This window comes from Pinus tabuliformis, chromosome 7 (assembly GCF_031772625.1).
Source record: "Pinus tabuliformis cultivar Carrire ecotype Pingquan chromosome 7, CPIR1, whole genome shotgun sequence".
Lineage (NCBI taxonomy): Eukaryota > Viridiplantae > Streptophyta > Pinopsida > Pinales > Pinaceae > Pinus > Pinus tabuliformis.
This window is the reverse complement of record NC_142293.1, coordinates 1,797,083,671-1,797,111,235: the sequence shown is the minus strand read 5'-3', so window position 1 is coordinate 1,797,111,235 and position 27,565 is coordinate 1,797,083,671.

Sequence of the window (27,565 nt, the reverse complement as noted above, 5' to 3'; positions counted from 1 at the left end):
CCATAAATGTAGTAGAAACTATACTTGCTTTTAATGGATGAGATAATTCACAAAAGTGTGCATACTTGGTAAGTATGTCAACTACCACCATGATGACACTCTTTCCTTTGGACTTGGGTAAACCTGTGATAAAATCCATTGAAACCTCATCCCAACATTGGCTTGGAATGTATAAAGGTTGTAATAGACCTAGGGTCTTAATTGTTTCAACCTTATTTTGTTGGCAAACCAAACATTCTGCCACAAACTTTTGAATATCTGATTTAAGGCCATCCAAAAAAAATTCCTTCTTAACCCCATGGTAAGTTTTTAAAAATCTTGAGTGCCCTCCTAAGGGTGAAGTGTGTAATTCCATAAGAATCTTTTATTTGAGGTGGGAATTCTTACATAGGTATAAGAGATATTTGTACCATAAAGAATCATTTTTACAGCTAAATGTATTAGATGTACTAGGATCTTGTTGTAGCTTTTGAATGAGTGCCCACACTTTTTCGTCATTCTTCCATTCATCCCTTGCTTCGTTTATCCAATCTGGTTAGATAATAGAAATGACACAAAGTAATGCTTCCACATCCTCATCCTTTCTTGAGATTTCATTTGCCACAACACTTTGCTTCTCTTTTTTGTAGATGATTTCAAAGTCATAACCCAACATCTCTCTGACCCATTTTTGCTGCTCTTCTGAATATCATTTTTTTTCTAAACGGTATTTAAGACTATCATGATCCGTTGTTACCTTGAAGTGTCTTCCCATTAGGTAGGGTCGCCATTTCTTACGTGCATGTAGTTTTTCCAACATTTCCTTCTCATAAATAGCTTTGTGTAATACTTTCCCTTGATTGGACGAATTTCGAAAGAAATGGGTCTTTCTTCTTGCATTAAAACAACACCGATTCCATTTCCTGAGGCATCATATTCCACAATAAAGGTTTTTGTGAAGTCAGGTGTAGCTAAGACCAGTGCTTGGCACATTGCCTCTTTAAGATGTTCAAAGGCCTTTGTTGCTTCTGGTGTCAATGAAAATGCATCTTTATTCAATAATGTTGTTAGAGTTGCTACTATTCTCCCATAATTCTTAACAAACTTGCAATAATACCCTGTCAACCCAAGAAATCCTCACAGATTCTTTATGGATGTGGGGATTTTCCATTCCTTAATGGAATTAATTTTTCTAGGGTCTACCTTAACACCTTCATGAGATACAATATGACCCAGATATTCCACCTCTTGTACTCCAAAGAAACATTTGGAGCGTTTTGCATATAATTGTTTCTCCTCCAATAGCTTGAGCACCCTGTCAACATGTTGAACATGATCCTTCCAGGACTTGCTGTAGATTAGTATATCATAAAAAAATACTAACACAAATTTTCTAAGGAAGGGTTTGAAAATGGAATTTATCAAACCTTGAAATGTAGAAGGTGCATTGGTAAGTCCAAAAGGCATGACCAAAAATTCATAATGACCCTCATGAGTTCTAAATGTTGTTTTCAAAATGTCTTCAGTCTTCATTCTGATTTGATGATATCGTGAACAAAGATCCAACTTGGTGACATAAATTGATCCATGCAACTCATCTAATAATTCATCAATGACATGAATCGAAAATTTATCTTTAATAGTGAGCTTGTTGAGCTCCCTATAATTTAGACACATGCACCATGATCCATCCTTCTTATGCACCAATACTACTAGAGCAAAGAAAGAAATTTGACTAGGTTGAATTATACCAGCCTCTAGCATTTCTGCAACCATACATTCAATTTTACTCTTTTGGGCATAGTGATATCTATAAGGCCTGATGTTTGGAGGAACACTTCCTGTAATCAAATGAATAGCATGATCATGATCACGAATAGGCGGTAGGCCTTTGAGAGTTTCAAATACCTTGGAATGATTGTCCAAGACATTTTGGAGATCTGGAGGAATAGATGATTTCGATGTGAAAACCCCTAGTGAACATAATTGTGCAATTACGCCTCATTGTTATTTCTTTAGAAGCTTTTCCATTTGATTAGAGCTGTTTATATTTCCCAATTTCCCTATGATACCCCTTAATTCAACTTCCTTTCCTTCCTAACAAAATTTCATGAAAATTTCTTGAAATTTAAAAGCTATTTTACCCAAGGAGTGTAGCCATTGGACTCCTAGTACAACATTAACACCACCTATTCGAATGGAAAGAATTGGGCTATTCAATACATATTCTCCCATGGATAGCTTGATATTATGGCACTTTCGAGAGAAATTTATGGTTCCTCCACTTCCAACCATCACTTGACACTCTAGTGATGGACATAGGAAGTAATTCGATTCCTTGGCTCTCTTACAATGAACAAAATTACGGGTACAACCCAAATCAATCAACGCTATTACCTTTTTCTTCTTGATATGTCCTTCTATCTTGATAGTTTGAGGAGTGGTAATTCCAGCCAATGCATTACAAGATATGTTCTAATTCATTTCTTCTTTCTCTAGGTTTGTTCCTAGTGTATATCCTCTTCTTTTGACGTTTCTTTTTCCTTTTTTTCCTCCTCTTCACAATCTATGTAAAATAATTTATTCTCAACATACTTATGACCTTTAGTGTATTTTCTATCACAACTGTAACAAAGAGCTTTTGCTCTTTTTTGTTCCAATTTTTGTGGTGTCAACCTTGTAGGTTGTGGAAGGCTAGGGGAAACAACACTTCCATATTTATAGTTGTGAGTGGTAGGCTTCCTGGTTGCCATAATGTTTCTTTCCATTTTTCTTTCCAACCTAAATTCCTTCTCTAATGAGTCAGGTTCCCAAAGGCGAACTTCATGTTGGATGTTATCCTTTAAAGTCACTATGAACACATCAACCCAATGCTCCTCTGGAATATCTTTTACCCTTATATTTAGTTTTTGGAAGTCCTTAATGTGCTCCATCATTGAACCCTTTTGTTTCAGATTTATCACTTGGCTAAAAGAAATGTTGCTTTTTGTATCCTCATAATGTGCTATCATTTCTTCCATAAAAATTGCCCAAGTGACAATTTTTTTATGAGAGCAAAGCTATTGATACCATACAAATTGATTGGGTTCTAAATATAAAGTTGCAATGCGCACCTTTTGTGTGTTTTGTACATTATGGAGATCGAAATATTGCTCATCTGTAGTACCCATGTTAGGGATCCTTGCAATCAAACTTCCTTATATCGATACTTGGAACATGGTGGGTCTTCAATCCAACATTAGATTCTATGAAATCATGATTAACATTTCTTTTGTTCTCATCATGAGTTTTCTTTACTACATTTTCACCATTAGTAAACATTTCTTGTAGCAACTTTGTCAAATTTGTCTTCAATTCTTCCATTTTTCCTTCCATCTTAGCTTCCACATCATTCATCTTAGCTTCCATGCCTTTCTTTAAACCATCCATCTTATCTTGCACACCATCCATCTTAGCTTCCATGCCTTTCTTTAAACCATCTATATTAGCTTCTGTTACTTTTTGTGAGAGTGAATTTTGTTGCACTTGGTCTCGTAATTTTGATATATCATGTTGCATTTCTTCCTCTTCTTCATGAGTCATGCTAGAGCTTTCAGGTTGCTTACTAGGTGTTTCCATTTTCTTTCTCCAGGGCATCAGTTAATGATAATTATGTTTCACTATGCCCTTTGAATTCCTTCAAACTATTTTTTCACACCAAACTTATGAAAAAAAAAAAAAAAAAAAACTACACACCTTTTTTCACTTTGTAGGAGTTTGATATTGAATCTGATGCATTTCTAAAATTTCTGATCTCCAACGCTTGACATTGTGAATGGTGGTATCCCTCTAAGTCCTTTTTCCAATGCCACCAATTTGATCGAAATTGGATTCTCCAAGAAAAGTTATGCCCAATCTCCCAAGATGACTTGATTATACACTTTTCAGTAGAGCGAACTTGTATGAATTTACATGTGTCACTATTTCAACCTTCATATATGAAAATAGTGCAAAGAAAACTATAGTCCATCCTCTTTCTATAACTTCTTACGAAATTTCAATCTGATACTCAGAGAAAGTTATGACGATTTTCCTAAGGTCACCTATTTGGGATTTAATTTGGGAGCCTACAAAAACCCTAACTTCCTTAGATCATACCTCCGAACATATAGCGATACAATATATAAAATTCAGACTCGAGGATCATCAAGATTTCAGCTCAAATGGGTGCGTTTTTTAGCTTCTGAAATGTTGCAGACAAAAAATTATGGTGAAAATTCCACGATGGCTTGTTTGGAGCAGTGAAACCCTAGAATCCAAAGCTCTGATACCAAATGTTATGAAACCAGCTAAAAAAATTATAGAAAAGATAGATCAATGCCTTATAAATCAACCTCATCGAGGTGGAAACCTCCTTTACATTACACAAATGAACAATTCTTGGATGATACAAATGACTAAACCTCCTTTCTATATATAGGAGTCTAAGGGGTCACAATATAATCAAAGTTGACAGAACAATAATAATATAAGGGCACAACAACAACAATAGTGGGCTTCTATGGGGCACACTAATAACAATATGGGGGCAATAGGGGCACAATAATAACAATAAGGGCTACAATGACAATATTAATGGGGGAATCACTACTATTATATGGATCTAACAATGATCCTCCTCTTTGAACATATAACCTCTTCTGACCTCCCCCTTTGACATCAATGCAAAGGGGTCGTGATTCTCAATGAAAAATAACACAAATATATTCAGTAATTGCACAAATTTTTTTGGTGCTTTAACACTGGTCCAAGATTAAGTTTCAGATTTATTAGAAGAGTAATGCAACAATTTTTCTTATAATCTTATGATGCCTCATGATAATGTCTTCATATCCTTAACATTTGATGTTGCATTGTGTGAAGGGAAATATTTGGGTTCTTTCAAATTTACACCACCTCTGTTAGAAGCTTGGCAACTGAAGCCAATTTAGAATTAGTTGGTTGATATTAAACATTGGTGTATAAGCCATAGGTTGTTCCTTTAGTATAATAGTTGATGTTTTTCTATCACAATGATCAACACTAGAGCTCCACAAGGCTACATTGATGCTAAGTAGGGCTCCTTAGCCATTGTGTTTCTTTATTTGTGAAGCTTTAGTCGTCATTTTTCCACATGAAGAATTTATAGGTACAGTTGTTGAGGCTATTGCCTTTCTATTTTGTGGTACCACATAGTTACACAAAAAACGATGTTCCACCTTCATGCTCCCATAAATCTATCAAATCCTTTCACTTGGGCTCATGACATATCAAATAATAATGAAAATGGCGATCACTTCCTAACCCTCCAAGACTGATACCATGCAACTGATTTTTCATGCAAAATGACCAGGCACACCACATTCATAACTCTTCAAATCATTAACAAAATCATATGGAATAGGTGCAACTATCTCCAAAACAACACCCTCAATAGTAAATCATGGCTGCCTCTTGGTGCTAAGAGAAGGATCACCATGTGCTTTAGTTAATTAATACATACTCTGCGTGCCTAGATGGTTGCACATGCTTAACTTTTACACACATTCTTTTCTTGATAATCTTGTTACAAACCTAGTGGTTCATTTCAACATTGATGATAGGGAGTTTGTTGTACCTCCCTTTGCTTGGAGATGTTCTAGACAATGCTTTTACGGCCATGGTAGAATGTGTGTACCATCTTTGCATAACTATGCATTGGAAGCCATAACTACGTGTTGTGAAGGCTTTCCTAGTTGATGTGACGTAGACAGTAAAAATAATTTTCACCCATCACAAGAGCCAGTTCTCATCAATTGTGGGATTCTATTTCTAGGTTAGTGCCTACACTACCTCGAACTCTACATTGTTTTCGATCCATAGATTTTTTCTTGGGTTAGAGTAATAGCCAGCTCAGAGTTTGACTGAGGCGCATATACATATTATTCTAGCATGTGATTAACCAAACAAAATACCACCTATTAAGAATAGTGGTAGGCATCTAGCTAGACAATAGCACACTGTCTATGAGATTATTGTTAACACTTCTGCAACTTGTAATAACGCACCAAATTCTTTCCACCTTCAGCAAAGCATTTTTAATCCAAGTGATCAACCTTGTGTCCTTTGAGACCCTCTACTCTGATATTATTCCCCAACAAGGGGCTATGATACATTATGAACAATGTCATGTCAAGTTATTCTGCAAATTGCCACTATTATTCTTTGGGTTATGTAACGCTCAAGAATGCTAGCAAGAGAAACATAAAGACATTGTGATAGTAATAATAACTTTATGAATATTATGTTTCTACAATAATTTTGCAAAACCTTGAACACCAGGATGTCTTTTTATCAATTTGGTAATCTTATAAAAAAACTTAGTAGTCCCTTCATTAAAGGAGTCTAATGCTTATGCTCTCACTGTGCCACATTCAAACGTGCTAGTGTTACTCTTGCCTTTTTTTCTGAGCTTAACAAGTTTATAATTCATAATGTTTCCATATTGAACAATGTCAAAACAATTTTGTAATATCCCTTACCAGAGATATCCCTCAAATACAAGCAAACTTGAACCAGAGAAATAACAATAGTGCAACATACAACAATGTATACATAGAAAATAAGTAGTTACTCGAGAAATGCAGAGAGAAATACTAAGCCATTTTATTATACTGAGTAATGGAAAGAGTAAAAGAGGTGATTAGATGGATAGCACCTCGACTTGCACAAGGCAAGTGAAGAAATACACTTAGAATGGTAAGGAAATGGCCTCTCTCTGAACTGCGTCCAAACTGCCGGAAAACTGTTGTGCTGCTGCTACTACTGAAATCAAATGAGGATTTGGGGCTATTCCCCTCCTTAGAAAATGCTAAAACTATGGAATCAACCTCTGCTCAATAAACCCAGAAAAGCACAGAAAGATTTTCTAAAATTGTTGACCCCAGAAAATCACCCTCTTGGGGATCTACACAATCCCTCAAGGCTCTACACTGCTCCTGAAAAGAAACCTCCAAAACTCTGCCCGAAACTCTACCAAGATCCTCCAATATGCAAGGGTTGATCCCTTGCTCAATCTCCCAACTCAAATCCTCCACAAAACCCAATTTGGAGCTCCTACCCAAAAGAACTACGTCCTCCCCTCTCAAGACTGCATAGTCATCAAAATACTCAGCTCCTCCTCAACTTCAGAAATCCCTCCTTTTGCAAAATACTGATGGAACTACCTTGCCCGAGCAAGCACTTGAAGTCCCTCGAGGCTAAGGGTGAGATCTTCGAACGGAGACAATCGATGCACTAAATAGTGCTACAGACAGGCTAAATAGCCAGCGTGCTCTAAGTCAAAGTGACTAGATCAAATGCAACATAATTGAATGATCAAAATGAGAAGGCTCCTCTCTCCTTTATAGCGTTGGCCTCTCTCAAAACCCTAAGGCCCACCTCCTCCAACATAGCCTCTCTCTTGCCACGTGTTCCTTCTCCATCTGCGCAATCCCTCCAAGTGTTTGCATGGGCCCCTTCTCTACGTGGTCCTTGGGCCCCACTTGGCTCCCCTTTTATGTTACAACGTTGTGCTACTAGGGAGTGACTTTATTCATAAAGTGAGTTATGTACCCCTTCCTCTCTTTTTTATTTATAACTAGCTATAGAAGGAAAATTTGAGCAAAATCAAATATTCCAATTAGCCATCGCTAATTAGGAATATTACAGTCTCCCCCGGCAAAATGTTGCTTGTCCTCAAGAAACTGAAGTGATGGATGTTGCAAAATTTTCTCTCTCCCAAGAGGCATCCTCATCTGGTAAATTCTTCCACCTCACCAAGAATTCCCAGACCGTCTTGCTATTCAGCTGCCTCTCCCTGGTATCAATAATAGCCTCTAGCTACAACACCAATTGCCCCTCATCATCCGTGGGTGGTAGCTCATCTGTCATTGTCACCTGCTGCCCCAATGCCTTCTTCAAGCATGATACATGAAAAACGTTATGAATCTTGTTGCCTTGGGGCAACTCCAATTCATACGCAACCTATCCAATCCTGCGTATCACCCTATATGGCCCATAAAAGCAAGGCTTGAGCTTATCCACTCCCTTCTGCTTCAATGACGACTATCGGTATGGCTGTAATCGTAGCTAGACCAAGTTCGCTACCTCAAACTGTCTCTCCACCCGACCCCTGTCAGCATAGAGCTTTTGCAGGTTCTACGTTGTAGCCATATTATCCTTCAGAGCTCGGAGGATATCCTGACTCTCTCAGATCCAAATCTTGGCTCTCAGAGCCTTGCTAGCACCAAACATCATGTCAACAAAAGATAAAGGATGATATCCATACAAAGCATAGAATGGTGGCATACCAATGGACATGTGATGTGTAGTGTTATAGTAGTACTCCCCGAAATGCAGCTACTTCAGCCAAGCTCGCTGTTGCCCACTGAAATAGTTACGCAAATAGCCCTCCAGCCACTTGTGAACTATCTCCGTCTGCTTGTCCGTCTGTGGGTGATAACTGGTACTCAGTGTTAACTCCATCCACACCAACCAGAAAAGATCCCGCCAAAACCCACCCATGAAACGGCTGTCCCTATCACTGATGATGGTCTTAGCAAGACCATGTAGCCCGAAGACCTCTCTGAATAATAGCTCGACCACCTGCACTGCTATTTAGTGTGCGGATATGGCAAAAAAATGTGCGTACTTTGTCAATCGATCAACGACAACAAAGATAGAATCCTTGCCCTGCACCATGGGCAACCTTGTGATGAAGTCCATCGAAATACTCTCCCATTTCCCCTATGAAATGGGAAGAGGCTGCAATTATCCTGCGGGATGGCTCATCTCCCCTTTGTTCCTCTGGAAAACCTCGCACTCCCGGATATGTTGGAGTACGTCCTCCTTGAGGCCCTTCCATGAGAACCTCCCTCTAATGGCCCTGTAGGTTTTGGTAAACCCTTGATGGCTGGCCAATGGTGAATCATGTGATGCCTGAAGTATCTTCTTCTTGAGCTGAGATCCCTTAGTCGAGAAGATCCGGTCCCTATAGTAGATGATCTCATCGATCACCTATACCTGTCATCCGCCACTTGCCCATCCAGAATCTCACATGCAAATCTGTCCTTGGAGTACTCTACTAAGAGTCGAGCCCTCCAGTCTACGTCCAAGCTCATAAGAGACGATGTGGCTAGTCTACGTGAAAGGGCATCTGCTACCACGTTGTTCTTACCCTTGACATACTCAATGTCAAAGTCATATGCTTGGATCTTACTCATCCACTTCTGTTGCCTCTAGTGTAGCTGTTTCTGCTATAAAAGGAACCTGAGGCTGTTGTGATTAGTCCTCACCCTGAACCTGTTACCCACTAAATACTACCAGAATTTGGCTAATGCATGCATAATGGCTAGCATCTCCTTGTCGTATATAGAATACAACCTCTCATGTGGAAGGAGCTTATGACTCTTAAAGGGTATAGGGTGACCTACCTACATCAACACTGCGTCGATCCCCTCTCCCAATGCATCACACTCCAAAACAAATGGTTGTGAAAAATCTGGCAATACAAGCATTGGGCAACTGCTCATAACCTCCTTGAGCCTGTCAAAGGCTCACTACATTGTATATGACCAACTGAATGCCCCCTTCCTTGTAAGATCTGTCAGGGGTGCAGCAAGCTATGAGAAACTCTTGAAGAACTTCTGGTAGTAATTACAAATGCCAATGAATCCTCAAAGTTCTGTCATGTTCCTCAGCTCCAGCCAATCTCTGATGGCCCTCATCTTCTCCTCGTGGACTCTCATTCCATCCACCCCTATGATGTGTCCCAAGTACAACATCTCTGTCAACCCAAAATCACACTTAGAGAGTTTGGCATAGAATTGCTGCTCCTCCAAGATGCGCAACACTGTCTCAATGTACTAGAGATGCTCCTCCCAAGTCTTGCTATAAATGAGAATGTCATCAAAGAACACCAACACAAAATTCCTTAAGTGACGGCGGAAGATGTGGTTCATGTAGGACTGGAATGTAGTTGGGGCGTTGGTTAGCCCGAAGGGCATCACTAAAAACTCAATGTGCCCATAGTGGCACCTGAAGGCAGTCTTAGGAATGTCCTGCTCGCTCACGCGAATCTGATGCTACCCAAATCTCAAATCAATCTTTGAGAAGAACCGTGCTCCTCTCAATTCATCCATCAACTCATCGATCCTAGGTATAGGGTACCTATTCTTCAGGGTCTTCTTGTACAGGGCCCTGTAGTCAATGCACATCCTCAATGTGCTATCCTTCTTCTTCACCAACACCACAAAAGAAGCAAAAGGACTCGTTCTCAGCCGAATGTGCCCAAGAGCTAGTAACTCCTGAATGGCCCGCTCAATATCATCCCAATAGACCTTGGGATGCCTATAGGGGGTAGTAATCACTACCTATATGCCCTACTCAAGCTCAATGGTGTGCTCAAACCCTCAGTCCAGTGGCTATCCCGGCGGAATCTCCCCAAACACCGTGGCATACTGGTCAATGATCGACTGTATCTCTGGGTGAACTGTCTGCCCTATAGTACCTACCTTTGATGCACATAGCTCCACTGCCCACTCTATGTCTCCCTTCTGGAAGACTTCCTCCATCTGATGAGCCGAGACAGTCTGAGGCGGATATGTGTGCGGTCCCCATATCTTCTCATACCTCCCTATCTTCTCATCATCGCACTCCATCTCTAGGGCCTTCCAATCTGTCGTGACCTTCCATAGAGTGATAAGCCACTGAACACCTAGTATCATGTTGGTGTCTAGAATATTGACCACGAAAAAGTGGTCAGTTAGTGTGTAGGTGCCCATCGTCACTGATAGCTTTGGAACATAATGAGCACACACCATGGTCTGATCTCCTGGGACCAAAACTGATAAGCCATCGAAGCTCTCTGTCTATATACCTCTCTTCTCAACCATATGTGCATCGATGAAGTTGTGGGTTGCCCCACTGTCAACCGAAACTGATACTCACTGGCCAGGTACTGTCCCCCGTATGTGCAGTGTCAGATAATTGGGAACTCCTCGAAACGCTGCAAGGGCCCCTCTGGTAGGTGCAAAGGCTGCACCACCTGCTGCTGGTGGTGGAGGTGGCAAAGGATCCTACGTGGCATGACTATCTCCTACCTCCACATCATCCTCCTCATCCTCTTGCTCGCTGCTCTCGGAGAAGACCTCAATAAAATGTGCTTTCATAGCAGCACATCTATGTCTAGGTGCCCACGACTCTTGACAGGTAAAACACAACCGATTCTTCTTCAACTCCCTCTTGGCATCATCATCAATTTGTGCTCGTCCTGTATTCCCCTTTGGAGGCGGAATCCTCACATCCTTCCCCTTAGGCTGGAAAGCCTGTCTCTGGGGGTAAGGTGTCTCGGTCTTGGGTAAGGCATCTTGTAAGTCTCGGGTCCTGCTAATAGCATCCTGGAGTGTGGCTGGTGTAGTGGATGTGACTAGACCCCGAAGTGGCTCTGCTAACCCCTCAACAAACATGTAGATTCTCTGTGCCGTAGATAGATCTGGCACCATCACTGAAATCCCCAAGAAGTCTGCAATGTAAGTCTCTGGGTTCTCGGTCTATTTGAGCCTCATCAGCTCAACAAAGTGTTGTTCCGGATCCCTCTGGTCAAACCTCTCCTCAGTCTCCTGGTGAACTCGGCATATGTCGTCATTGTGGAGTGTTCGAGTGTAACCAACCCATGGAACCACCAATCCTGGGCCTCACCATCTAAATATAATGTCGCCACCTTGATGGCCTTTGTCTCCGACATCGAGTTAAGCTAGAAATAGATGTCCAAATTCTCCACCCAAGACTTTGCCGAACTATTTGATGAGCCATCAAACATAGGCAAGTGAAATCTACTAGCTGTGTGGTGGGTGTCTCCATCATGATAATGCTGGTATCATATGTGATGGTCGTGGGATCTACTATCTCGCTGGAGTTGAAGAAAGTCTCTGAGTGAGAGAGCATCCCTGAACTCCTACCCATAGGCTTGGTACTCTGCAAAATAATCGACCATATGACTGGGCTCTGCCTCCTGCTGTGCTCCGGCCCCCGTGTCTACTCCTACGAAAGTGGGCATGGTAGAGCATATAGGGGCATGTGAGGCCACCTGCTAAGTAGTATCACACTGAGTGGCACCCTGCTCTAGAAAATGGTGAGATGCACCCAATCCCTCTCCAACCTAGAAAACCCATGGGCTCTCACGTTGTCTAGCCTCCACTGCCATGAATCTCTGCTCCATCACCTCGATCTGCCTCAATAGATCTTGCACTGATTTGAGGAGCATGTCTGCAAATTTCTTCCCGTCATAATCTGCCATCGGATCCTCCTGCTCTGCATCCAACAGAGGCTCCTCCTGTTCTATGTTCACCACAGGCTCCTCCTATTTTGTGTCCACCACCCGAACACAGTCTCGCTCTCCATAGGCGTTCTCCAACCTACACTCAATATCTCTATATTTCCTACTTTTGTAATAGATGTAGGGCTTCTCTCTCGGTGTCATAGACTGCTAGCTCCATAGGCTGAGCTAGATCTATGCTCTGATACCACTATAATATCCCTTACTAGAGATATCCCTCAAATACAAGCAAACTCGAACCAGAGAAATAACAATAGTGCAACATACAACAATGTATACATAGAAAATAAGCAGTTACTCGAGAAATGTAGAGAGAAATACTAAGCCATTTTATTATACTGAGTAATGGAAAGAGTACAAGAGGTGATACAAGCCAAGTGAAGACCTACAACTTGCACAAGCCAAGTGAAGAAATACACTCAGAATGGTAAGGAAATGGCCTATCTCTGAACTGCGTCCAAACTGCTAGAAAACTGCTGTGCTGCTACTATTGTTGAAATCAAATGAGGATTTGGGGCTGTTCCCCTCCTCAGAAAATGATAAAACTCTGGAATCAGCCTTTGCTCAATAAACCTAGAAATGCCCAGAAAGATTTTCTAAAATTGCTAACCCCCGAAAATCACCCTCTTGGGGATCTACGCAATCGCTCAAGGCTCTACGCTGCACCTGAAGAGAAACCTCCAAAACTATGCCTGAAACTCTGCCTAGATCCGCCAATATGCAAGGGCTGATCCCTTGCTCAATCTCCCAGCTCAAATCCTCCACAAAACCCAATCCGAAGCTCCTACCCAAAAGAACTGCGTCCTCCCCTCTCAAGACTGTGTAGTCATCAAAATACTCAGCTCCTCCTCAACTCCAGAAATCGCTCCTCTTACAAAATATTGATGGAAATACCTTGCCCAAGCAGGCACTTGAAGTCCCCCGAGGCTAAGGGTGAGATCTCTGAACGGAGACACCCGATGTACTAAACAGTGCTGCAGACAGGCTAAACAGCCAGTGTGCTCTAAGTTGAAGTGACTAGCTCAAATGCAACATAATCAAATCATCAAAATGAGAAGGCTCCTCTCTCCTTTATAGCATTGGCCTCTCTCAAAACTCTAAGGCCCACCTCCTCCAACGTAGCCTCTCTCTTGCCACGTGTTCCTTCTCCATCTACGCAGTCCCTCCAAGTGTCTGCGTGGGCCCCTTCTCTACATGGTCCTTGGGCCCCCCTTGGCTCCTTTTTAAGTTACAACGTTGTGCTACTAGGGAGTGACTTTATTCATAAAGTGAGTTATGTCCCCCTTCCTCACTTTTTTATTTATAACTAACTATAGAAGGCAAATTTGAGCAAAATCGAATATTCCAATTAGCCATGGCTAATTAGGAATATTACAGTCTCCCCCAACAAAATGTTGCTTGTCCTCAAGCAACTGAAGTGATGGATGCTGCAAAATTTTCTCACTCTCCCAAGTGGCATCCTCATTCGGTAAATTCTTCCACCTCACCAAGAATTCCCGGACCATCCTGCTCTATAGCTGCCTCTCCCTGGTATCAATAATAGCCTCTGGTTGCAACACCAAATGCCCCTCATCATCCATGGGTGGTAGCTCATTTGTCACTGTCACCTGCTGCCCAATGCCTTCTTCAGGTATGATACATGAAAAACGTTATGAATCTTACTGCCTTGGGGTAGTTCCAAATCATACGCAACCTGTCTAATCCTGTGTATCACCCTGTATGGCCCATAAAAGTGGGGCTTGAGCTTATTAGCTCCCTTTTGCTTCAGTGATGACTATCGGTATGGCTGTAATCGTAGGTAGACCAAGTCCCCTACCTCAAACTATCTCTCCACCCGACCCCTGTCAGCATACAGTTTGCGTTGGTTTTGCGTTGTAGCCATATTATCCTTGAGAGCTTGGAGGATATCCTAACTCTCTCGGATCCAAATCTTGGCTCTCGGAGCCTTGCTAGCTCCAAACATCACGTTAGCAAAAGATAAAGGATGATATCCATACAAAGCATAGAATGGTGACATACCAATGGACATGTGATGTGTAGTGTTGTAGTAGTACTCCCCCAGATGCAGCCACTTCAGCCATGCTCACTGCTCCCCACTGACATAGTTACACAAGTAGCCCTCCAGCCACTTGTTAGCTATCTCCGTCTACCCATCCGTCTGTGGGTGATAACTAGTACTCGGTCCCCACCAATCAGAAAAGCTCCTGCCAAAACTCGCCCATGAAACGGCTGTCCCTGTCACTGATGATGGTCTTAGGAAGACCATGTAGCCTGAAGACCTCTCTGAAGAATAGCTCGGCCACCTGTGCTACTGTGTAGTGTGCGGATATGGCAAAAAAATGTGCATACTTTGTCAATCGATCAACGATGACAAAGATACAATCCTTTCCCTGCACCATGGGCAACCTTGTGATGAAGTCCATCGAAATACTCTCCCATTTCCCCTCCAGAATGGGAAGAGGCTGCAATATTCCTGCGGGATGGCTCATCTCCCCTTTGTTCCTCTGGCAAACCTTGCACTCCCGGATATGCTGGAGTACATCCGTCTTGAGGCCCTTCCATGAGAACCTCTCTCTAATAGCCCTGTAGGTTTTGGTAAACCCCTGATGGCCGCGATGGTGAATCATGTGATGCCTGAAGTATCTTCTTCTTGAGCTGAGATCTCTCAGTCAAGAAGATCTGGTCCCTAGAGTAGATGATCTCATCGATCACCCTGTACCTGTCATCCACCACCTCTCCATCCAAAATCTCACATGCAAATATGTCCTTGGAGTACTCCACTAAGAGTCGATCCCTCCAGTTTGCATCCAAGCTCATAAGAGACAACGTGGCTGGTCTACGTGAAAGGGCATCTGCTACCACATTGTTCTTACCCTTGACATACTCAATGTCAAATTCATATGCTTGGATCTTAATAATCCACTTCTGCTGCCTCTCGTGTAGTTGTTTCTGCTCCAAAAAGAACTTGAGGCTGTTGTGATCAGTGCTCACCCTGAACCTGTTGCCCACTAAATACTGCCGAAATTTGGCCAATACATGCATAATGGCTAGCATCTCCTTATCATATATAGAATACAACCTCTCGTGTGGAAGGAGCTTCTGGCTCTCAAAGGCTATAGGGTGACCTCCTTGCATCAACACTGCGCCGATCCCCTCTCCCGACGCGTCACACTCCAAAACAAATGGTTGCGAAAAATCTGGCAATACAAGCACTGGGCAGTTGCTCATAACCTCCTTGAGCCTGTCAAAGGCTCACTATGCTGTATCCGACCAACTGAATGCCCCCTTCCTTATCAGATCTGTTAGGGGTGTAGCAAGCTGTGAGAAACTCTTGATGAACTTCTGATAGTAAGTACAAATGCCAATGAATCCCAAAGTTCTGTGACATTCCTTGGCTCTGGCCAATCTCTGATGGCCCTGATCTTCTCCTCGTGGACTCTCACTCCATCCACCCCTATGATGTGTCCCAAGTACAACATCTCTGTCAACCCAAACTCACACTTGGAGAGCTTGGCATAAAACTGCTACTCCTCCAAGATGCGCAACATTGTCTTAATGTGCTGGTGATGCTCCTCCCAAGTCCTGCTGTAAATGAGAATGTCATCAAAGAACACCAACACAAACTTCCTTAAGTGACGGTGGAAGATGTGGTTCATGTAGGACTAGAATGTAGCTGGGGCATTGGTTAGCCCAAAGGGCATCACCAAAAACTCAAAGTGCCCATAGTGACACCTGAAGGCAGTGTTGGGAATGTCCTGCTCCCTCACGCGAATCAATCTTTGAGAAGAACTGTGCTCCTCTCAATTCATCCATCAACTCATCGATCTTGGGTATGTGGTACCTGTTCTTCAAGGTCTTCTTATTCAGGGCCCTATAGTCAATGCACATCCTCAATGTGCCATCCTTCTTCTTCACCAACACCACAGAAGAAGCAAAAGGACTTGTGCTTGGTCGAATGTGCCCAAGAGTCAGCAACTCTTAAATGGCCTGCTCAATCTCATCCCGATAGGCCTTGGGATGCCTATAGGGAGTAGTTATCACTGCTTGTGTGCCCTGCTCAAGCTCAATGGTGTGCTCAAACCCTCGGTCCGGTGGCTGTCCTGGTAGAATCTCCCCAAACACTATGGCATATTGGTCAAGGATGGACTGTATCTCTGGGTGCACTATCTGCCCTGTAGTCCCTGCCTTTGATGCACGTAGCTCCACTTCCCACTCTACGTCTCCCTTCTGGAAGACTGCCTCCATTCGATGAGCCGAGACAGTCTGAGGCAGATATGTGTGTTGTCCCCATATCTTCTCATGCCTCCTTGTCTTCTCATCATCCCACTCCATCTCTAGGGCCTTCCAATCTATTGTGACCTTCCCTAGAGTGATAAGCCATTGAACACCCAGTATCATGTTGGTGTCTGGAATATTGACCACAAAAAAGTGGTCAGCCAATGTGTAGGTGCCCATTGTCACTGATAACTCTGGAACATAATGAGCACACACCATGATCTGATCTCCTAGGACCAAAACTGAAAATCCATCGAAGCTCTCTGTCTGTATACCTCTCCTCTCCGCTCAACCATCTGTGCATCGATGAAGTTGTGGGTTGCCCCACTGTCAACCAAAACTGATACTCGTTGGCCACATACTATTCCCCGTACGTGCAACATTAGATACTTGGGAACTCCTTGCAATGCTGCAAGGGCCCCTCTTTTATTTGCAAAGGCTGCACCACCTGCTGCTGGTGGTGGAAGTGGCAAAGGATCTTGCGCAGCATGACTATCTCCTACCTCCACATCATCCTCCTCATCCTCTTCCCTGCTGTTCTCAGAGAAGACCTTAATAAAATGTGCTTTACTAGCAGCACATCTATGTCTTGGTGCCCATGGCTCCTGACACGTAAAGCACAACTGCTTCCAGCACTCATATCCACTCTGGAATCTCGCAAGTAGTGCTCTTTCTTCACCACCTCATCTTTAAGTTATCACTTAAACTCCATTTAAAACATAAATGCCTCTAATCATCTTTAATGAACTTTGTATAATTGACGTTTCTCAATCTCCCAAAGGGCAATCTTGATACTAGACTGTATCCAACATTCAATTATGCAACTGACCTTTCTACACACATGGATCTCATAACATAACCTATAACTGATTCTCTTGAAACCTGAAGCACAACAAGACCCATCAACATATAAAAAATTCACATAATCAAATTAGCAATAACATAGAGAACCAAATAACATAGAAAACCATTAATTTACACTATGTTTCTTTGTTCAATAATTCGTTCTTTCATAATAGAAAATTTACAAACTCAAATACAAAAATAATACATACTTTAAAATATAATGCTCAATAAATGTCACACGTATATGTTAATGATATCCTCCTATACACAATTGAGATATCTCATACATGCAAATAACTCATATTCTAACATGGAATGATTGAGAATGTGTAGAGCCTTCCGTGAATTAAATCTCCTGGTTTCTAGTGTGAAGATACCATAGCTTCACTATTAGTTGCAGGGATCTCTGAGCTCCTCCTCCCTTTCAAAAATAACTCAAAAAGAATTGATCTGAACTGTAGACGAATGATGTCCACTAGGTTTAGAGCCAAACTTTAATGACCTATACAATTCAACCCCAAGCAATAGTGTTCTGGATAACATATCCTCTCACTCCATGTAGCTCTCTTTTCAATGCATTATGTAAGAAATAGTATTTATTCTCATACGAATACACTTCTCAGCATCCACGGAGGCTTGACGTTCTTCAAACAACATGGAATTTCTTCTCGTACCAATACTCTTCTCAACATCCACGGAAGCTTGACGTTCTTCAAGCAACCATTGCAGAAAGAGGAAGCCATGTTGGACCATTACCTCACTGTTCTTGTACACGGATTTAAGGATCTTGTAGTCTCCACGGCAAACAATAGAAACAATATCAATGGTTGAGCACCCCATCCATCTTTGGTTACCACTTAAAACATTAAATGTCACACTGATCCCGACCAAAATGCTAACTCGAAAGATAATGTGTTGAATGGTCCACGATGGAAGAGAAGTCAAGATAGAGTCTGGAAATATTTCAAATGTACAAGATATCAAAGCAATCATCATCCCATTTTCCCATTATTCGAAATAATCGTGACAATGGTCGTTGTTTTCTGTGAAAAATCTAAGAGCAGCAAATCCGAGAGCCTCTCCATCATCATCACTTCACCATAAGTACTCTGGTTGTCACCCCAACCTTGTTGATTTCAATGAAAAACAAAGAGGATGTAACAACAGAATACTTCAGTGGAAATTGACATATGCGACAACCTTACTTGGACCCTTACTGCATCATCTTGAAGTTTTCTTCATCGGCATTTTTGTCACACTTCAACCACTGGCTCTCCTCATTGTACTAATCCTTCAAAATCTCACACGCAAACTACTAAAGAATTAATTTTCTTAGAACTGTTGTACACTACCCATGATCCTGGGCTCTCCCGCAAGGGTGCCAACGCACATGGATCTAATACCAACAAAGAAACCAATATACACACGAAAAACGTTTTTTTCACATATTCTTCATTCACGAACATGAGACAAATATAAAGTTGGATGGAGATCCAACATAAGCAGCTAAACGTGGACAAGGAGGTTGAGATATTCTCTCAACAAAAACCCAAACTAATTTTAAATTTACCATGTAAGTATTATCTCCGAGTAATCTTCTAAATTTACTAAGTATTATCTCCAAGTAATCTTGAGAAAGACGATGTATGCTTGAGAAATCCTGGAGGCATGATTTTTTCGGAAAAAAACATTAGTAATGCCCAATATTACATGTAGCTCATTCTTAGTTTTAAGAAATGATTTTTTGAATGGTAGTTTACCATTTTTCTAATTTTGTGGAGTGTTATATTTTCAAGAGGTTTTAAACATAAAAGCGCTGTTGTATTTATATTAGTATTCATTCATATTTTTCTTCATATTTCATACCCACCGCAATTTTCTCCCATGAAATTGTATTCCTCTCATACGATTATGTTTGTTTTTTTCATTATAATTCACCAGTTTCATTGTTAGTGAGCCAATGCCTACCATGTCAACCACAAGTGTCAACTAAAATATGAAATAATAATGTGAAAAGAGGATGGTTGTTGTCATGTTGCGAGTTAATTTTGTTTCTAACATGGAGTTTTGGGTGCCTTCATGATTTAGAGGCTTCTAATCTTTCGTTTGGTCGGTCACATGACTAGCCATTGATTGACGTACATTTTTACATTAAATCGAATGTTATGTGAGTGTGGAACATTGGTAATTTTGAGTGATAAATAAAAGATTTTTTTTGGATGGGTATAAATTTTGTGGTTACTATGGCAACCAATACCTGTGGAGTTATAGTTCTATTAATGTAGTAGGGAAATATATGACATTTATTGGATTTTGTACTTTGTTAAATCTAAAGAATGACATATACTACCTGAGTGCATTACAAGAGTTATAGCTCCACAAATATTGTATCCATTTTTAAGTTGATCAACTATAAGTACAAAATTCATCTAACAATTTTTTTTTGACATGCCACATACATTCATTTTAATTTTAGGATGTGATTTTTTCTAGATAAAAAATTGAAAAAAAAATTGCATTTCTAGAGATTAGATTTCTTTTGATGCTTGATCGATTCAAAATTAAAATGGATTTGTATTGATTTTTAATAATACTCTCTCTCTTTCTTTCTCTCTCATATATATATATATATATATATATATATATATATATATATATATATATATATATATATGCGAATTCACCCTACAATCCAATATAAGGGTGATGTATGATTTGTGTATTTCAATGGAGTCTACACATGCATTTTTGAAATTAAAATGAAAAAATAAATATTCACCACAGTAAAATATTTTAATGTCCAATGATACAAACAATTGAAAAAAAAAAATTACAATTTGATAAAGATATGTGCAATTAATTTAATTATTAATATCAAATTAATATATGGCAAAATATTAATGATGATAAAAAAAATTTCAGATAGTCTAACTAATAGATGAAATGGCCATTTTCAAGTCTTTTTTTCTAGTTAATTTTAACCAAAATCTAACATAGATTTTTATAAATTTGAGTTTAAGTGTTTTAATATGTAGAATTCAAATGCCTCAGGGTTTTTCAGTTTAATCCATTTATATATATTTGAAAATGTATTTTAAATGACAAAAAATCACAATCTTGCTTGAAATTGTATCTCGGATTCTAGTGAAAAGTTCATTTCATAAGTTAGACTATGCCAAAAAATTCAATGTACTTATTAAATAAAATATTTTAATCTACTTGGTTAAAAAATATTGATGTATATTTCAAAATATTATATCTCAAGATTCAGTGAAAAAGTCATTTCATAAGTTAGAGTATGCCACACAATTCATTGCAGTTGTTAAATAAAATATTTTAATATACTTGGTTAAATAATATTGACATATATTTCAAAATATATTACTAACAAAAAAAAAATGTTTGGATGAGATTGTGGTTCATAAATAAAATGTTTCAATAATCATATTAAGTAAAACATTTCAATGTCAATTATGTATATAGTATACACACAATTAAAAGATGAAAACTATGTATATATCATATAAAGCAATTAAAAAAATAAATTATTATGGTTAAAACATCTCAAGTAGTCTTATTATTCTACATTTTGCCTCATTCTGAGTTATATTTTGCACCCGATTTATTTAAAATCTAGCAAAGATTTGGTGAAATTACATGTTTAAGTTGTGTAGTCTACACAATCCAAGTGGTAAAGAAGATTTTCAAGGCATTGAATCCATTTATGTATAAAAAAGTTCAATTTAAGATTTTAATCCATTAATGCATTACAAATTGAAATTTATATAATACAAATTTGCACATGGTGTGTGTGTGTGTGTGTGTCTTAACCTACAAATTGCAATTTAAATAATACAAATTTGCACATGGTGTGTGTGTGTGTGTGTATATATATATATATATATATATATATATATATATATATATATATATATATCTTAACCTAGATTTACACAAATATCAAATATGTTAATGTGTAAACATTTTTCCAATTTTTTCACTCTATAAGAGGTTTTCACCTTTAGAGATTTGATCCCTCTCAGCACTTGTTATATCAACGATTAAGATGGATCTAAACTGGTAATCCATATAATTACATATATTTTTTTCATGTTTTAAAATTTTAATAATTTTTTCTCTTTATGATAAGTATTAAGTTTTTGTGTGTTTTTTTTTATTGAATTTATATATCAAGTATTATGGTGAAGGATATGAATTATCATTATTTTACATTATATTGTATATGAATCTATTTTTGTGTGTGTTTATTAATTAAAGTATTTTATGACTATGCTTTATGTAAAATCTCAACCTTTGGTTGGGATTTGCTTTTCAAATACTAGAGTTTTTTAGGGTTTTTTTTCTGCATACTTGTATATGATTGCCTATGCAAGAAGGGGCTCTTCCCCCTCCTTTAGCCAGATTGTTTCAGGAATTGATGATGAATCTATATCTATTGGTATTCGTCATCAATCTCATCACCTTTGACATCCTTTTCATGAGCAACTAAATGTAGTCAGGTTTTTGTTTCTGTAGCAAACCCTCTATGAGTGCATCATAACAAGCTAAAAATATATGGTATTGTCTACCAAAATAAGTGCAAGATGCAAAATATGAGGTTAAATCTAGTAAAATCAGAGAATATATACAATATATGTAGGATCATTCTTTGATCTATAAATGTATTGGATTATGGCCTTCTAAAAAGGATTTGATTGGGTTGGTCTAAAATAAATGGAACCCCTAGAGTCAAATAGATTTAGAGCTAGGGGAAAAGGTTTTTTTACAGTTCTTTTGTTAGAGGAAAGATCAAGTGCTTTTGAAGGAGGGTCATATATTTTCAGCAATGTAGGTCTCTAAATGTGATTATGGAAGGAGTAGTATAATCTAGAGAAATAGGATTTCCTTGTAGCCTTGGTTTGGGTTCGTCACTTTTCTCTTCCCTAGGAATATTAGGAAGAGGAAACCCTTTAAGGCATAAAAAAATCCATTGATAACTTTGTCAAAGTATCAAAGACAACTAAGAGAGGGAGGTACACTTCATATGCACATATATATGTTTACATGAACATATCCAGCCTTTTCCAACCTCCATAGATATATATTATCAAAATAGTGTTTGGAAGTAGTCTATGGATTATGAAAAAGTCCCCTTCATATGCAAAAGTTGTCATGAATACGAGCATCATATTAAGGATTGTCCAATGAATACTAAGGAATCATTTGAAGAAAGAACTTCTCAGAAAGAGACATTTGATTATGGAAAATTCCACAAAGAATAATAAATCTGAGTTCCTAGGGTACCTCAAATCATGACCAGAGCCCTAGATCTGAAAATGTGTTTGATTATCTCTCCTCTCTGAAGGAGTCTCCAGATCAAGTAAACATTCAATCAAACATGCAATGAACAAAAGGTAAATTGCATAACCCTGTAGTGAATGTGTAAAAGTCCCTTGAAGAGCACCAATAAAATCCATTAACATAGGAAATGAATAGCTCCCCTTTGGAAGAAGATAAAGCATGATCCCTACAAAAGGATATGGATTTGGATGACCCATGATTTATTTTCCTTTTGGAAGAATGGCATGGAAGAGATGTGAAGGGCACGACAACTCATGAGGTTAGGGTTCTTGTATAATGATTATCTTTGAAGAAATAAATTAGGTTTGAGTTCCTGAGAATCAAATGTTGGGGTTCAGATGATGAATTTCAAGGTGGTGTCCTTTAAAGAAGCCAAAAAACAAGGCCATAAGAGAAACAAAGCACAAATCCAAGAAGATGGTGAAGGATTGGTCAACTTGGGAAAAGTTATGAAAATTGATGAGCCTCATCATTGAGTAGTTATATGGGCCTTAATTCACCTCCTAGCTCAGTCAAACCAACTATTCTCACAACTTATGCATTCTTTTAATCATATTTTGTTTATGAGATGAGCTAGAGTTGGATATTTTGCTTTGTGGTCTAATGTGCATTTAATGCAGGAATAAAGGATAAAAGCAAGGGAGAATGCAGGAATAAAGGATAAAAGCAAGGGAGAATGCAGGAATAAAGGATAAAAGCAAGGAACTATGGCAAATAACTTGGTAAAAACTTGAATGGGACAAGGGAGAGGAATTACCGGAGTTAAATCCTCCTCATTTACTACCCCTCCATTCGAATATTCCTCCATCAGCTCGGAGTGAAAACAACCAAATCATGAGGACTAGAAGGCAGCCAAGCAAGTGAGAGTGATAGCACCAGTTTATCTTGAGTTGGGAGCTGAGCCTCCCTACTAGAAGGCAATCAAGCCGCCCTACTAGAAGGCAGCCGAGCAAGTTAAAGTGAAAGCATGAGTTTATCTTGAGTTAGGAGCCGAGCCTCCCTAATTTTAAGGAAGTTGTTTGAGACTTCAAATGTATAAGTAGAGAGGCTTAGGACCTCAGTAGGATTTGGTTTTTTTATTTAGGCTTTTTATTGTAAAACTCTACTTGATTTCCGAGCTACGGACTTGTGACAGTTTGTTATGTAATCCAGTGTTTTGATAATAAAGCTAAATATTGTTTTTAGCTAGCACTGAGTTAACTCAGAGGGTTGAAGCTCTTGGGTTAGGGCCCAACCCTAATAGCCAAAGCTCCTCTTTATTGTATATGTATGCTAGCGTAGATTCATGTTATCTATTCATTTGCTTAAGTAGTTGCATTTCCATTACAATAGTATAGCATAGATTCCTGGTTTAGTTGTTTATTTGCTTAAGTAGCTGCATTTACATTACAACAGGGTAGAGTAGATTGGAGTATAGCATAGCTTCCTCGTTTAATTGTTTATTTTCTTAAGTAGCTGCATTTTCATTACAGCAGGATAGAGTAGATTGGTTGTGCTTTAGTTTGTTTCCATTTGTGCTTTCTCTCAATTAGCAGGTTAGCTAGAGGAAAAAGATCACCATAAGGTTGTCCAAAGATGTCTCAGCCTCACCTCCTCCCTCTGGGACCATGACTTGAGGAAGAGACCCTTCAACAACCCCAAAAACACAGAGTTTTAGTTTTCGCATGAAGTTTGTTGTCTGGATTCAGTACTTGGTTCGTTTCATTGTTATCATCTCCTATCACTCTCTTTCTAAGATCTCACTCATATGCCCACTCTCCTTCAGCACAAAATTCTTAGGAGTAAGTTGATAAATCACGTCTTAATCCGATTATACCCATAGAATACCTTTCACAACAAACCTGACCAATCACCGCCTGATTCATTTTCAACACTTGACTTTATGCGCTTTAAATCTCCATTGTCAATTTGTCTGGTCTGATCCGACGGCTATTGCATACCCACTCACCAACTAGCTTGGTCAATCTCCACCATTGATCAGCCCCACCTGATCCAACGACTATCACAAAATCTTGCGCGGATTCTTGCACGACAGTTATCCACTTGAGAGCACGCGAGAAAAGTGGTTTTCCTGTGCTACTGTTTGGTCAATTTAGTGTGTCCTAAATTGCTACATTATTTATCAATCCGGGAGTCATAAACTGATGAAGTGTGGCGCACTATATGTGGAAGATAACCTTTCCTTACTTTTTGTCGTTTCCGATCTTTATTTTGTTTTGGGGGTTTTTATCTTCATTTATCTCCTATTATGAATGAAAATCCTATTCTTAAGTCTCTAGAAGGCAAGTATGGATATAGATTTTAGGTAATTATGTCCTATATAATGATTTCCAGCACTTAACACTCCAGAAGATCTTAGAATATACTAGTGATGACAGTAATACTTGAACAAGAATGAAAGATGTGCTGCTATCTAAAACAAGTAAGTAATGAACTATTGATCATGAAACTATCATCTCTGTTGTTGTCTAAATATAGAAAAATGATTTAAGCTATTGCACTCAAAGAAATAAAAAATTGCAAGGAAAGTAAAACTAAAATCAAATTACATCATTCATAGTTTGACCTCTCACCAGTTAGTCTAGCTATGGCTTTCAGAGATAATCATCAATAACATGAGCAATCTGATATCTAATTGTAGAAAAGTAAAACTAAAATCAAATCACAACATTCATAATCTGATTCCTCGCTAGTTAGTCTAGCTATGGCTTTCAGAGATAATCATCAATGACATGAGCAATTTGATCTCTAATTGCATAAAAGTAAAACTAAAATCAAATCACACATTCATAATTTGATCCCTCGCCAGTTAGTCTAGCTATGGCTTTCGGAGGTAACCGTCAATGATATGAGCAATTTAATATCTAATTACAGAAAAGTAAAACTAAAATCAAATCACACATTCATAATTCGATCCCTCGCCAGTTAGTCTAGCTATGGCTTTCGGAGGTAACCGTCAATGATATGAGCAATTTAATATCTAAGCCAACTAACAAAGCAAGTAAACAAAACTAAAATCAACAAAACAGAACTGGAATTAAAAACTAGGAAAAGCAAAGTCAGCAGAGAATTAATCCCATGTCATTAGTCATTGTGAAAATTATATGCAGATGCCCGGGCTGCCTACTCTATCCTGAAACATACATGCACTGATCAGTGTTATACAAAGCTGTAAAATCATGAACAGAAGTGGAATGTTAATATCATGACAATTGAAATATACACAGGTGGAATATATGCAATGGAAATAAGAAAACGATGCATAAAACTTTACAGCAACAAGGGAAACGAAACCTTAGCGTACAGGGGCCCTCTGCATAGCCTCGGTCAACAGGCTATCAATCCAAGATTATATTCACGCAATCATGTAGAAACAGAGTCTTCTCATATATTTCAAAACACAGTTACAACAATAAAACTAGTGTCACGGCACAATGGGTTTTTAACAACAAAATTACATTCAAAAAGACTAAGACTATGCATTATAGAAATGTGTTATTTATATCAAAGTTTACATAACTATTTTCTTGTAGAACTGCGTGAACAGGGGACACGTAAAAGACAACGTCCATGGATTTAGCGTACTGGTTGCCGAGAATATTAAATCTATCAACTGTGGTTGTTAGATTCTCGTCATGGGTCAGTCTACAGGTGGCAACAGACCCCAGAGAGTTAGGAATGGCCACGCATCCTTCATAATCCTTCACGTGTTGTTAAAACAGTGTATGGCTGCTGTAGGACTCTTACGTTGGACCTCTGTTTGACCACCATTGACCACAGCTTCCCTTGATGAATTCGGATGAACCAATAGCACCTGATCCATGTCCAGGTCATTTCTAACTTGTCCATGTGGCTTGTTTTGCTTGGTGACACCTGCAACATAGAGTTTAACAAAAACAGCTATGGAAAGTTGAATCAGCTACGGAAAGTGACTGGATTCCGCAGCTAATGAGCAAAATCTAGTTCAAACAGCAAACACAAAAACATAATCAGAAAACCACTTAAATGCTCTTTTAAAATCAATATGCAATGATCTCTGATAGCTTATGGAGTGCTGGTAAGGGAGAAAAGTCTGGGAAAATGTGTAGGAGAGGTGTAATTTCAAAGCTCTACATACCCCCACTGTGAAGGTGTTGCATGTCCCCATGCAACCAAAACTTTAATCACCCTCATTCAGTTCATGTGTTCTGAGACCTTTGCCAATACATCCAGCCTTCTCTTCTTCTTTCTTAGGACCACTACCATCCTCGCCTTCCTCATTAGGCACCTGAATTTAAGGTTGATGAGAGCCCTGCTCAACCTTCTGTTCTTTTTCTTTAACTTTCTATTTTTCTTTTTCCATAGCCCAAGATGCAACATGGTGTTGTCATGAATAATATTATCTAATCTGCTCTGTTCCTTCAATGTTTCGTTTTCTCTTTTGATATGTCTATTTAAGACCTCCATCTCAAAAACTTCCTGTTTCAGTGATTGGATTTGAGCTTCTTGGGCTGTATTAGGTTGGGTAGATGAAGTTCCTAGACCTGTGGCCATTTTCTCCAAGGACTCTATATAGTCATACATTTCTTGCTGGTTCGGGTCTATCTCAGGTGTGGTCTTTCTTGGGCTGACCCCAAAATCCTGTTGAGAAGGACTGATCTCAAAATCTGGCCAAGAAGGACTCATGTTAAAATCTGGCTGAGAAATAGGAGTATGGTGGGGACTATAGCTAGGAGAAATTGCTGAAGGTTG